This window comes from Agelaius phoeniceus, chromosome 2 (assembly GCF_051311805.1).
Source record: "Agelaius phoeniceus isolate bAgePho1 chromosome 2, bAgePho1.hap1, whole genome shotgun sequence".
NCBI lineage: Eukaryota > Metazoa > Chordata > Aves > Passeriformes > Icteridae > Agelaius > Agelaius phoeniceus.
Genome location: NC_135266.1, coordinates 109,147,143 through 109,160,392, shown reverse-complemented (window position 1 = coordinate 109,160,392; position 13,250 = coordinate 109,147,143). Strand labels below are relative to the sequence as shown.

Genomic DNA, 13,250 nt, shown 5'->3' with positions numbered 1-13,250 from the left:
CCATATTTCTCTGAGATAAACTTACTTCTCTTTTGCCACAAGTTCTTTCCCCTCACACCTTGCCTTGTCAGAGAGAGTTGTTAGAGAAGGGGTATATTTATGACCAAGGTATTTGGCACGATTCTTTCATGTGTAGCTTTGTCATCACCATAACATAATCTCCAGGGCATGCAAGATGATGGCTCTAGTTCTAAAAATGCTTTGTTACAGTTTTAAGATTATAGAATCTGAAGACTGGTGATGACTTCCCTGTAGTTCATTTTATTGTTATGTAGAATATGAGCTGCTTAATTAGCTGCATTAATGCACTTTGCATTAATTTTAGGCAATATACAGCCTTCCTGAGTTATTGATTGTAGTGTTACCTGCAAATTATGCAATATTGTCAAAATTCAAACAATAAGTTTGTATAAATGGACCTTATGTGTAATCATTGGCACGTTAAGAGAGTGGGACAAATACCTCCCTTCTGCAGTTGCATGAGAACAAATAAAACATTTTGGATACATATCAGAACTTCCATCATTTGAGGCACCCATGTGCATGGCAAGCATGTGCTGTTTATGTTGTTTACAGTTTTATTTGGCAAAGTCTCACAAAAGTCAGGGCTTTGTTTCAAGTGTGTGGTTGGTTTTAAGGTATGACAAAAGGTCTGTCTTCTTTGAGTCTTTTGCCTGCACTCATGAAATAAATGACAAAACAATAGAATTACTGGCTGTGCATGCTGTAGATGGGGTTACAAGGTTAATGTATGCATTAAGGAATAAACTTATGTACAGATTTAAGAAAAAGAAAACCCTAGAGATTATTAAGAAAAACAACAACCGAAAAATACTCTAGCAAAAACTAAAGCAGTGAGGTTTGACTGGAAAAGCTATGGCTTAAATATGCTTCTACCTGTAAGTTTAATATGACAGAACTTCATTCTGTTATGTCTAAGTCTATTATTAAAGGAAATTTCCCTGTTTATTATCTAAAATGCAAGTTGTATGTATATTGATATTTGTAAGTTAGTTCTTAAAAGTCTTAAAGATCATGAGATTTGTATTTTAGGGTTTTGGTTGTTCTGTGGGTATGTTTGGAAGCCTCTCTCATAGTACACCTGAAGTGCTAAGATTCACTAGGTTTTGGAAGCAGACTGAGAGGACATTGATTGCAGATGTGTGTCAACATATTTGAGCATTATAGCTAATTCTGTATCAAAACAGTTCACAGGTGAGTGTTACTGTCAATGGAGAACAATAATACTTAAAAACCAAAAAATTTTCATAGATGCTATTACATGAGACTTTCAACCACTGTGAAAACAGAGCACATAAATTAAAGATTCCTATTCAATCCCTATTTACTCCTGCCAAGATCAGGGCAAAATAATGCACACTTTGCCTGAAAATTGTTCTTACATGTCTGTATTTTCCCAGAAACTATGCAGAACAGAGGAAGTTAGGAGTACAGTTCTTGATGGGTTCTGATACTGTGAATAAACAGATTATTCTTAAGCTGATGAGTAATTTAGGATGTTACAGCAGCCATGCTGGGATGGATGATTAAGCAAAATTAGACGTTTTATAGTCTTGCCAGAAATTGCTGTGCAGCTCAGTGAGTTCATAAATCAAACAATGTGGTGCCAGTCTTTTCCTGGAATGGCAGCTCTGATGGGTAAAAGATTATCTGAAACCATGAACCAAAACTGGGGAATCTGGCTCTTCAAATGAGGTGAAAGCTTTCCTTTGCACATTTTGTCATCAAGTGGTTAGTTTCAAAGAAAAAAATGGAATTGAAATTATTGAGGTTGAAGGGTCCTACTATATCAAGCATGAGTCTAAGACAAGTATTTAAGTGTTTTTCCTGAATCCAGCTAACATAATGAATTGATACCAAAGCTCTCCTTAGTTTTGGTATCCAGAAGCCTGTGGAAAACAATTTGGACTCTTAACATCAAGTGTAAATGCAAATAAAGGCAGATATCCTAATTGCATGAAGGAGAAGGACATTTTGATACTGCAGTTTGTTTTCAGTGTCTGATGCTTGTTTTTCCTCCCTTCCCATGGCATTAAGTGATGTGCTGTTCAATAGTTCTCCACCCTGTGTGTGTGCCTCTGGGCTGGGAAGGATTGAGCAGAGTTCAGAGGGAACTCCTTAATGCAAGTTATCAAATTAACTTGGACCATTGGCTGTCTCCTCTTTATTCCTGGTTGTGAGCTTCCTCTGGTCCAAGGGAGTCTTTATATGGTGTTTTCATGTAAAAGGTGCCTAGTACATTTTCTCCCAATTTCTGCTTTAGACTCTTGATCTTTCTTCCCTCACCTCCTCCCCTCCTCCTCCTCCTCCCCCAAGACATCTTGGTGGAACTAGATGAAGTGAAGATCATTTCTGTTTTTATAAGTGTTTCCATTTCCTAGCTGATGGGACAGGACATACGCCTGTAGGCAGAAGTATAAAGTCAGACAAGTAAAATGCTGACTAGTACATTGGTTGTTCTGATGCTTTTTTCCCCAGTATGACACTTTAAAAAAAGTTTTTCTGAAGTTCTTAAAGACTTGATCTGATTTACTATTTGGAAATAAATTTGCGTTGTGCCAATACATTTTGTATATGAATTCAGACTATTTGGCAAATACTCCATATTAATGAAATATTAATTTATCATTCCCCAGAAAACAAAAGTATCAGCCAAGCTTAAATTTTTGAAGAAATTAATTTTTATTTTTCCTTTTTTCTGTCATAAGTTTAAAACCTGTCTTTGAGATCATACTGCTGACAAAGACAGATTTGCATCTTTGTGTCTGTGAGCTGTTTTGATGAGAACTGTCTGACTTGACTCGCATCCTGTATGTAAATTGATTTCAGCTGATCGCTTTGAATTTGAAAGAAATTTAATTTGAAAACTGCCCCGTTCCAGTCCCTGAGGTGGTAGATGCTTCTCTACGTCATCTGTTCAGCAGTGCTAAGTCAGCATATGTCTGTTCCTCTCCTATTTAAACTGTGTTCTCCAGAGAAACAGAAATTCCCTTTAGACCAGGCACACATCTGCTGACTCTCTCCTACTAGCAAAGCAACTGAAAAGATATCTTTCCTGTGATTAAAAGAAATATGTCTGGAGGCGCTTAGTTTTTGTTCAATTAATCAAAGATTAAACACATGTGGACTCTCTAAACTGGGCTTCTTTGTGCTTCCATGCTATCAAAATTGACTGGGGAGAGGAGCTGGGTGGTAGAGCTGGCTAGACTGAAATTTAATTTTTTTACCTATATACATGCTATATAATTCAGTTCCAAAAGGTCACAATAAGGCGGAGGGAAAAAACACACACAAAAATCTTGTTTGTTAGTTTTGAATTAATTTATAAGTTGAAAATATTTGAGCTTAAGGAAAAAAAAGGGGGAAGTGTCAATATTTTTCGTAACACATGCTTTTAAAAGAAAGATTAAAAAAAAGTCTTAGGGTTATGTGATTGGGCTACTTTATACACAGTTGCCATTTTGGTAACCATTTCCAGATGCAAAGGCATTTTTGGTCGCTTTTGTTCCTCAATTCCTGTTAGTAAATGCTTTCCTGGCAGAAACTGTTAGTGTTAAAAGTCTGGTTTTCAGCTCAATGACTTATCCTTACTTAACAATAACACTTCTGATAGATTGTTTTATAAAAAACCTGCAGGCTTTTCTCTGATTTTAAAATAAATGAATGATTTTTTTCACCTGAAAGTATACGGAATGCAAAAAAATCCTGCAAGAGTAAGATGGCAATAATTAAGCAGATTCCTTGAATACCATGCTGTTCTTAAATTTTTCATCAGACACTTGCAAGTCTCTCTTGTAGACATCTTTATCTGAAGAGAATTTGTATGGCTCCAGTTTTATTAGTGGAATTAGTTCTTTGCTGTAGTGTGTGATGTGGTTTTAAAACAGAAAAGGCTCCTGATAAAGTGACTTTACTGAGGTTTTTTTTTGTAAAGTGGTGTCTTCTAGACTGGTCTTTGTAATACCTATGATTTTGGTTTCTTAATAGACTGTTTTTCTCAAAATATATGAAAACTTAGCTATGTTTCACTTTCTGAATAACATAAAATCCAGTGTAAAGGTCTGTCCTTTCATAAGTAGGCATCAAGCAGCATTTGGTGGCAAGATACTTCATATGATATCAAAGTTTCTTCATAAAATAAAATGTATTAGGCTTTGTAGTAATACATGTAATGTAGTAATAATTATTGAAGAAGTGACCACTGAAATATTCAAAACTTCCATCATGGAATTAGCTAGTAAAATACAATAAAAATCTCAATATGTGAGATTTTCACTCTGAATGGGATGAACCAATCTTTTGATATTAATGAAAGGTGTAATGTTAAGCATTGCAAATAAGTTCATTTCAACATGGTAACTGAAGTAATTAGGTTTTTACACCCAAAAATAGTCACAATATTTTCCCAAAGTAGAAAATAACATCATAAAGGTTAGCTCACTTTAGTAAATTAATGTTTATACAGAAGAAAGAGAATCAAGGGATACTTCTATTCCAGCACTTTTGCATTGTTTTCCTTTTGCAAGAATAGTCCTCTTTCCTCCATTTATAAGTAGGTGTTTCAAAAGAAGTTCTTGAAGGCATTTTATAATATTTAAATATGCCCATATTTGGGAATGAGGGTGATCTGTTGCTGTTTTCTAGACAGAAAAACTGAGGCAGGAAGAAATTAAATCTTCATCTCAGACAGTCACAAAAAATCTGTCAGCTCTGGAGAGATTGGGAGCTCTCTTGCAGTTCTGTTTGTTCCTCACAAGACTGCTCTTCATTGCTCTGTTTTAAGGACTAATTGAAATGTTTCATGGCAATTTTTAGCACTAACTACAAATAACTTTGGAAACCCTTTGAAATGTTCCAAAAATTACCCCTTTTGGGTGGTGCTGGGATAAAAAATGAGTTCTCTAACTTGTAATTTTCCATTTTCCTGGATTTATTCCTCTAGAGCCTGTATTGCTGATTCCCTATGGCAATGGGCCTCCTTATTTTTTTGTTTTCTCCCTGCCAGCTGCTCATGGCTCAGATGAATATATCAAGATGATTGAGTCTTTAACCCTCTGCTGCCAGACAGCAAAGGCCAAAAAATGAAATATGTAGGTGCTGTAGAAGATGCTGGAAACAGGGACACTTGCTTTTCTTCTTCCATTTTGCTGGGATTAGGACTGCTGGGATTAGTTCCTGTTGGGATTAGGACTGCTCCTGCAGAAGCAGATGAGAGTCATTGATTTTAATTTCACTGATGCTCAGGGATGGTGTCTAAAGTCAAATTTTGGCCCTTTGCTTTGTTACATGGACTCAGTGAGGCACTCAGTGCCATGGTTTAACTGATAAGGTAATGCTAGATCAGAGGTTGGACCTAATGATCTCAGAGGTCTTTTCCAGCCTAGTTTATTCTGTGGTTCTGTGATAGAGGATGTGAAGATTTGTGTGCAGAGTACAGAACTTGCAGAGTATCTGCTCTGGCAGTGTGACTTCCCATTGGAGAGACTGTAGTCTCCATGCAGGACTGGTGCTGCCCTGTTTGCTGTAGAGATTTTTGGGGCACCAGTTCACTCATGATCTTTCCTGATTATGTAGTAGGTCTGGCAAAACTATCTCTGGAAAGCTCATCACAAAAGGTGTGTGAGCTCAAGAGCCTGGTGTGGTTGTGGTCCCTCCTCTGGCTTAGCCCAGTTTGGGGCAGATGCTCTGGAGGACCTAGCTTGCTCCAGCTCTGCCCCACACAAGCTGCTCTCTGGACAAGCAGCTTGGGAATGTGGGCAAGTGCTGGAAGTGTTACACTTCCATTCCAGCCCCTCAGCCATCACCCACGTCCTTTTGTTCCTCCCACACCCTACTTCTCCTCACCCCCTTTCTCTCTTTCCCGCTCTCCTGTGGGCTAAGCAAATTGTTTAGCACAGTACATGATGTGCAGTCTTTGCTCTAGGCCATCGTGGGATCCAAGAAAAACCATCTTGCAGAGCTGGATTCAGCCTTCAGGCTGTCAATTAGTTATCCCTGTTGTAGAGGGAGAATTGCAACTCATGCATATTTCTGCTCTATGTCATGGAATAGATGCAGAGCTTCAAAGTTAGGAGGGTAGAAAATGGGAGCAGTAATTAGCAGTTACAGTCCCTGGTTTTGCTCCTTCAGTGTGCTGTCATCATTTAAATATTTTGTTACTGGAAAGAAGAAAGTAAGCTTAATTTTTTCCTGACTTCAATTATGACAAAAAAGAAACCTGATTTAAACCAGTCTTCCTAGGGGATTAGATGAGCGTGAGTAGAGCTTGTCCATAGAAGAGCAGTGTAAACTAATGGTAAAAAATTGACTTACTTTTCTTCAAATTATCTGACTACTTTGTGGAAAGAGTCAAGCAGTGACCCTTTCCCCTAAACACACATACACAGACCCACTGGATTGGTAGATAGAGGTGGAAAGAATAGGCTTGCATACTTCAAAATGCATTTACCCAATAATCATCAGTCACAATTTGCAGGATTTGCACATAAGACAAGTAAGATAAACAAGATAAAAAACCTAGATAAAACCAGTAGTGGTAAAGCGAAGTCCACTCTCCATAATTGAACTGAATGGCCTGGCAAGTATATGCTTGCATTGAAATGCCACATCATATGTCTGAACATGAAAGGTATATGTTCAGAAGTTTTGCATTAGGGGACTGTAGTCTGTTAAGGGAGTGATGCTTAACAGGATCTGGAATCATATTAGATAGTCTAAGAGGATTTTTAATTGAGCTGTGAAATACAAGTACAGAGATAAGGTACAGGTGACTCATCAGTGAGACGATTACTGAATACACTTGTGCTCAAAGAAGGACATTGGAAAGTTGGAACAGGCTCAGAAAAGTTGCACAGATTATTCCAGATTTCAAAAGTTTGGGATACATGAGAGTTCTGCTCAACCTAGTGTAGTTTTATTAATGCAAATGTTTAGAGTTAACCTGAGGCTACAAGTCAACTCATACAGCATAGAAATGCCGACGAGGACTGTAATTCCATGACTGTAGATGCAGGGATTCTGTCTCCATTAAACTATATATATATGTGTACTACCCTTACCACAGCTACAGCTTGAAAAAGGTATAAACAATTCTGTGCCTATGAAGTAAATCAGTAGGTAAAACCCAGCTTATTTTGCTGTACTTAAGCTTTCATACTGCTCTGGGAAGTTAAATCAGCACCAGGGTTTATTTCAGTACTGTTATTTATTTTTCAATTAAGATTACAGTAAGGGAAGCCACAGGATGAGAAAGTAAGTGTGCAGTTTGCTGTTCAGACTATTCAGGCTTCCTCTGAAACATTAGTGTCTTGAAGAAATACTGTCATTCTTTACTGAATTCAAGCAAAGCAGAAGAGGCAGAAGAGAACTTGAGAAGTGTTGTTGGAAAAGCAGTAGCTTTCAATAAGCTTTTCTTTCATTGGGAATGTTATTTCCTTCGGTCATATCATACTGAAATGAGGAAATGTGTATTTTAAAAGTTTTGGGGTTTGTGTTTCTTTAGTTTTTTTAAATGTTTCCTTGAGGTATTTGTATATTGAAATGAACTGAAACACAAGACTGCATGAAGCTCTGTGTGGTATCTTTAGAGTTAAAGAGGAGAGCAGAAAGTTTGAATTGGTCTGTGGTCTGCATCCAAAGGCATTAACTATTCACCAGAGTTTAGTTACTGTCTCTGTCTGTAATTCATCTTCATGGCATCTTGTGAAAGCCATAGACCACCAAAAGAGCAGGAAACAGTTGAAAGGAGCTGGTTATGCAGTAGTCTTGCTCAGCAGATTTTGTTTAAAATTGTCTTGATGTGTGCACAGCACAAGGCAGGTAAAGTTGTTTTTTTTAATTCCTCAGCCTGTGGGCACTCAGCTTCATCATATCAAGCTGGGATCTTGTAAGAAAATGAAGAGTCTTGCCCAGTGGCTGAAGGTGCCAGTCCCTCAGGGCTTCATGCCTTCTCACATTAATCCTCTCTTCACCTTTTTCTGGGGGCCCTTAAAACTGTAGCTGTTTTCTGACAATGCTCTTTGTTATACCTGCAGGTTTAGTCCTAAATTGGCCACCTTATGTCTTCTCTTCTGGATCTCAGGGTTTTGGTGTTCTTTGGAGTGTAGGGTTGGGGCAGCTGCAGGTGCTTAACTTGGGAACAAAGGCTCCTGAAGCTGCCCAGAGGGCTTAGGGAAGGAAGGAAAGGCCACTAACAGGGCAGGCCTGGAAACAGGATTATTACCTAAAAGAAACCAAAGAAACTCTTTTTAATGGATCTGTCCAAGCTAGGTGAAATTCTGTGCATGTGTGTTCTTTCCAAGGATTTATATTTTTTAAAGCTGTGTTGACAGCCCCTTTGGAATTCAGTAACTTCTGCCCCTCTAAAAGTCAACAGGTTATTGTTCCTGAGGATGTGTGGTGCTGGCTCTAAGTTCAGCACTGGCTGAGACCTAAAGCACAGGAGGGTACGTTTAAGAGTAATGATCTCTTGAGTCTTGACTTTTAATTATATGGGCTTCTGTCTGTCTATGTAAATGATTTGGAGAGATAATAATTACTTCCCTTGGAGGGTATTAGTTTGGCTAAGATGATTTGTTGAGATACATGGCTTAGTCTGCCTAATGCCTGTTGATTATTTGCATCTAATTGTTCCCACTGTAGATGTATTGGAGATTCTTCTGGTTGATGAGTTGAAACTGAATCTGAAATATATGTGTGTAGTGGGAATGAAAAATCACAGGTAGGCTCTCCTACAAGCCTAGAAGACTATCACACTTTGGAACACATGGCATTGCTTTTTTTAATTACAAGGGAAACAACTGCATGGAACTTTAAGATATGTCAGTGTTCATATAGATCCAATTGCTTGAAGTAATATAATTTAAAATTTTTATATAACGTTCTTTTGGCCTTCTAAATTAAAGGTATACTAGTATTATGATTTAAATTGCTTAATTAAGCATATTTGTGTGTATTATATAAGTTTTGTGCGTATCTTACTTTAAATAAAAATTCTGCAGAAATTCATTCAGGCATCTTGTTGCAAACTCTGTTAATTTAATACACAGAGAAATTCTACCTTAAAAAATAAAATACAAAATACATTTTCAATTACTGCATGCAATAAAGGTCTTTTATGGGCCTGTGCAGTTTTTTTTTTTTGTATCTTAGATTTACTGTATCATCTATAAAAGAAGTAATATGGCCACTATAAAAAGTTATGGCGGGCTTTGCAGCTTTATTTTTAAGGCTTTGATTGGGAAATGGTACAGATTTCACCTTCTTGAGGAACTTCAAGATGTGTGTGGAAATAAGAGAGCCTCTACAACAAGACTTGGGAAGGAATAGTGCTACACTAGGGCTCATTAGAGGGAGAGAAGCACTCTTTATGGAAGAGGATTTCATTCAAAATATGTTGGAAAGTACTGTCTGAAAGCCCTCTCCCTTTTTATGGATTGAAATAAAGTTAATGCTGGCAGATGCTGTGCTTTGTTGCAGTGGGGAGAAGCAGTTTTATGGTGATGGGAAGGTAATTGTTTCTTTGTGACAGCCATGGAATATAAGGTAGGATGGTGTTTCTTTTGATAATGTAGTAAAATTTTTTCTAAATATTGTTTAGCATGCAATTTCAGTGCTGGTTGTTAGGATGGTCAAGTTACACAAATGCTTTTGGAGCATGCTTTGCCATTTTGTTTAGAAAAATAATAGTCCTGATAATTTGGAGCTAATTCATAATAAAAGGTTCCTGGGTAGAGAATTACTGTTTCTCTTGCAGCTTTGTTCAGGGGAAAGGATTAGTGGTGGTGTGAAATAAGACCTGTTAGCCAATAAAAGTCTCTGTGGGACGTGCTGTGCATGTCCTGGGGAAAGCTGGCTTTATGGTGTGACTGTGGGCACCTAAACTTGTTCATTAGGTGCAGCAGAGGCCAAATCCCTGCAGCTCTGCATCCAGTGCTTGTAATGCACAGGAAGATTTTGGAGGGACTGTAATGTGAATTCTCCTTCAGCTGCCATTTCAGCATAGATGTTATGATAAATTCAAGGGGGCAGGGAATCTTGCTGTTCAAAATACCTGGATTCTAGTTCAAGGTGGTTAGCAAATGGCTATACATGAGTACAAAACTGATTTGTGTTTAGTCATTAGGTGATACAAACATGCTCTTCTGTGACTAAGTGGAGAGAAAGTTAATTTTAAATCCAATAATTTCTCATTTATTTAATCGTTTTCTGGTAAGCAGGATACAGAAATAGCCTGGGGTTTTTTCCTCTTTAGTTAAAAATGGGAAACTCTAATGTGAACAGATTTTAATTTATTTTAATGATGGGGAGAATATTTGGCTTTTATTCATGGAATCCTGTGCTTAGCTTTTACCTCAGCCTTGGGCATACTTCCAGTAAAGGAGCTGTTAATCTCTATTATTACCACTATTTTTCATTTGTCTTTTGAAGACCTAGTTATCTTGAGAAACTTGTCTGTCCTTAAGGTTCACTTTTATTTGCTATTTTTCTTTCTTTACAGATTTTTGTTCCCCCAGCTGGGGTTTATCTCTCCATGAAGTGATCTACATTAAATTAGTCTGTATAAATAGACTGGCACAAAGTCTACAAAGTGTATCTTGGTTTGATATGGAATATTTGCAAAAGAAAAATAAATTACTTGAGGAGGAAGGCTGTGTCTACAGCTGAGTTCAATCAAACTTCTGCACATTCATAGCCTATGTCATTAGGATAATGCTAATTACAGAGGCAGTGTTGTATCTCTGGGCTGTTTGTTACTCCAGGTGGGCTGTAGCCATCTCTGTTGGGTGGTGTGTTGACAGTTTCATGAAGCAGCAGATAACACCTGCTGGAAGGGACCATGTTACTCACCTTGCTTACCTGACTTTGGCAAGCTCAGTGTAATTTTTGATCAAATCAGTCAGCATTTAACAAGCTAAGCAATGGAGATGTTTTCCGTTTCAGATAGTACAAACATCCTAGATACTTTGCAGTCAGTGTTTTCAGAGTGGTCAGCACTGGTCTGTTCTTTGGTTTGTGCACCATTAGTACAAATTTCAGTTTAGTTTGTTTTATATTTGAAACAAGCAGGGGCTCTCAGTGAGGTGTTTGTTGTGCACTCTCTCTCTCTACAGACCTCAAGAGAAGATGATTGATTTTAATTGGTGTGATTGGTGGCCTTGCATGTTTACAGCCTTTGAACATGGTTGAATAATCTGTTTTCTAGTGTGCATGAAGGTCTTTTGCAGCAAGGTTCATTTATTAAGAATAGTAATTAAAAATAAACCTAGAAGTACTTCTAATAATGTGTTCAAAGATGTATCTTTAGTGGCCTCAGAATCACCATGCTTGGAAGGTTTCTCTGGAGAAGGCATCATCCAGGTCCCCCTCCTCAAAATCTGTCAGCTTTTAATCATATGGAAAGAATTCAAAATAATGTCAGTCCCAAGCTATGCCTGAGTTTATAAGGGAAAGTAATAGATTTCAGCTTGTCATAAATCTGATGCAGTAAAGAGACTCTCTTAGCTGTTCCTCATAACTTCACCACTTGTTTTCTTAGGGGGGAAATCAAGAGATGCACCCATGAAGTCAAGATTGATCCAGCAAGTCTTTTTAGAGTTGTACTCTTTCAGACTTCTCTGAGTGGATTTTTGGTTTTGTGTGTGAGAAAATGAAAGTTCTGGTAAATGCAGTGTAAGATTGCCTTATGTTTTCTGCTAATTAAATGAGATTCTTTAAAAATATATTAATTTTTGGTTAAAAATGTAGAATGATTCAAAGACATGAAGTAGACAAAAGTCTAGACCACATGCGAATACAAATTTTTGTTCAGCCCATGTTACACCGAGCAACAGGAGAAAATACTTAATTTCCTGTATGAATTTTGCAAAAATACGAGTTTCAGATGTCGCAGATTACAAGAAAAAGGTCACCACCCCTATTCTGGTTATAATGTCTTTAGTTGGCTTACTTATATTTACTTCATTGTGTTCATATTATAATATGTGACAGTTTATTCTCTTCTTATCTGTAAGAAAATTCTTCAGTATGAAAATATAAATTGAATAATTTTATCCTAATGCATTTTTTGTGTTTTTTTTTTTTTTTTTATTTTTCCTCCTAGAAGAGTATTAATTAATTTGTCAAACACTCACCACCACCCCCTCTGCCCCCCTTCAGTTTATAGGTATAAATACTGAGCAAGTCTAGAAGGCATTAAGAAAATTTGCTTGGTTTTCACCCTTTTCTGTACTGACCATAGAATGAAATCCAGCATTCCCGGTATCAAATAGAGCTTACAGCCTAGTCTAGGAGTGAACATGTTGAAAGAGAGGGTAGGGAGAGTTGAACAAGCTGCAGGGAGTGGCAGGGTTATACTTTCAAGGGGCTGCTGTAGACACTTTCCCAGGCAGAGGTGGCAAGTTCCAGCCTTTGGAAACTGAGCTTGGGCTTTGTCCTATGATTTCTTCCCACCAGTCTGCAGCTTGTTGTGCTTCCCACCTGAGCTGGCAGTCTGAAGTGAGTCCCAGACATGGTCCAGAGCTGTTTTACTGCTTGGGTCTCCAGGATTTTTCAGTTCAGATGCAGACTAAACCACCCTTCTGTGCCAGTCCCGTGGAGCTGTGCCACAACTCGCTCTGTGTGTGGCAAGATCAGCAATTCTTTGTACAGTTTGTGTGCATGGATATTGTCATGAATGGCAGGAAGATAGAGGAGATGTTAATGGCAGTGATTTTGTCTCCCTCTAAAATAAATAACCTGACTATAGTTTGGAAAGGTTTATTTTATTATCAGTTTTATGTGAGAGTGCTCAGCCTGGATGTCTGTGTACTTTGTTAAGCCTGCAAAGAAAATTTACCAGTGAAGGGATTGGCTGTAGCTGCTCTGGTTTGCTCTATCTCAATCACAACACATAAACTCAAACCTGGTGTAATCTATCTAATAGCTGCAAGATATAACAGGTAATTAAATATTTGAGAGTTTATATAGGCTCAAAAAAGAACAGCAGCAGAAGCAGACTATTCCTTTTCAAATGCTTACTCTTTCTAAGTCTTCTCAAAGAATAAAAAAACAAAAGGGGATTTCTTACATGTAGACATGCACAGCCAGCACAGGCTATTTTGAGTGCACAAGCAATTCCAGTACTGTGGAGTTCACTTCTCTGGATTGCAGCTGCTGAAGTATTGGCTGCATTATCCCCATCCTGCAGTTGCTCTTGTTACTGTGTGGCTCAGAAAGGGGGGACTGGAGGA

At 37.8% G+C, this 13,250-nt stretch overlaps 1 protein-coding gene across 9 annotated transcripts in view; it reads left to right on the top strand.

Annotated features, from left to right (window-relative positions):
* ROBO1 (roundabout guidance receptor 1) overlaps positions 1-13,250 on the top strand; it is a 687,829-nt gene that overhangs the window by 440,077 nt on the left and 234,502 nt on the right. The gene's annotated exons all lie outside the window — the stretch shown is intronic.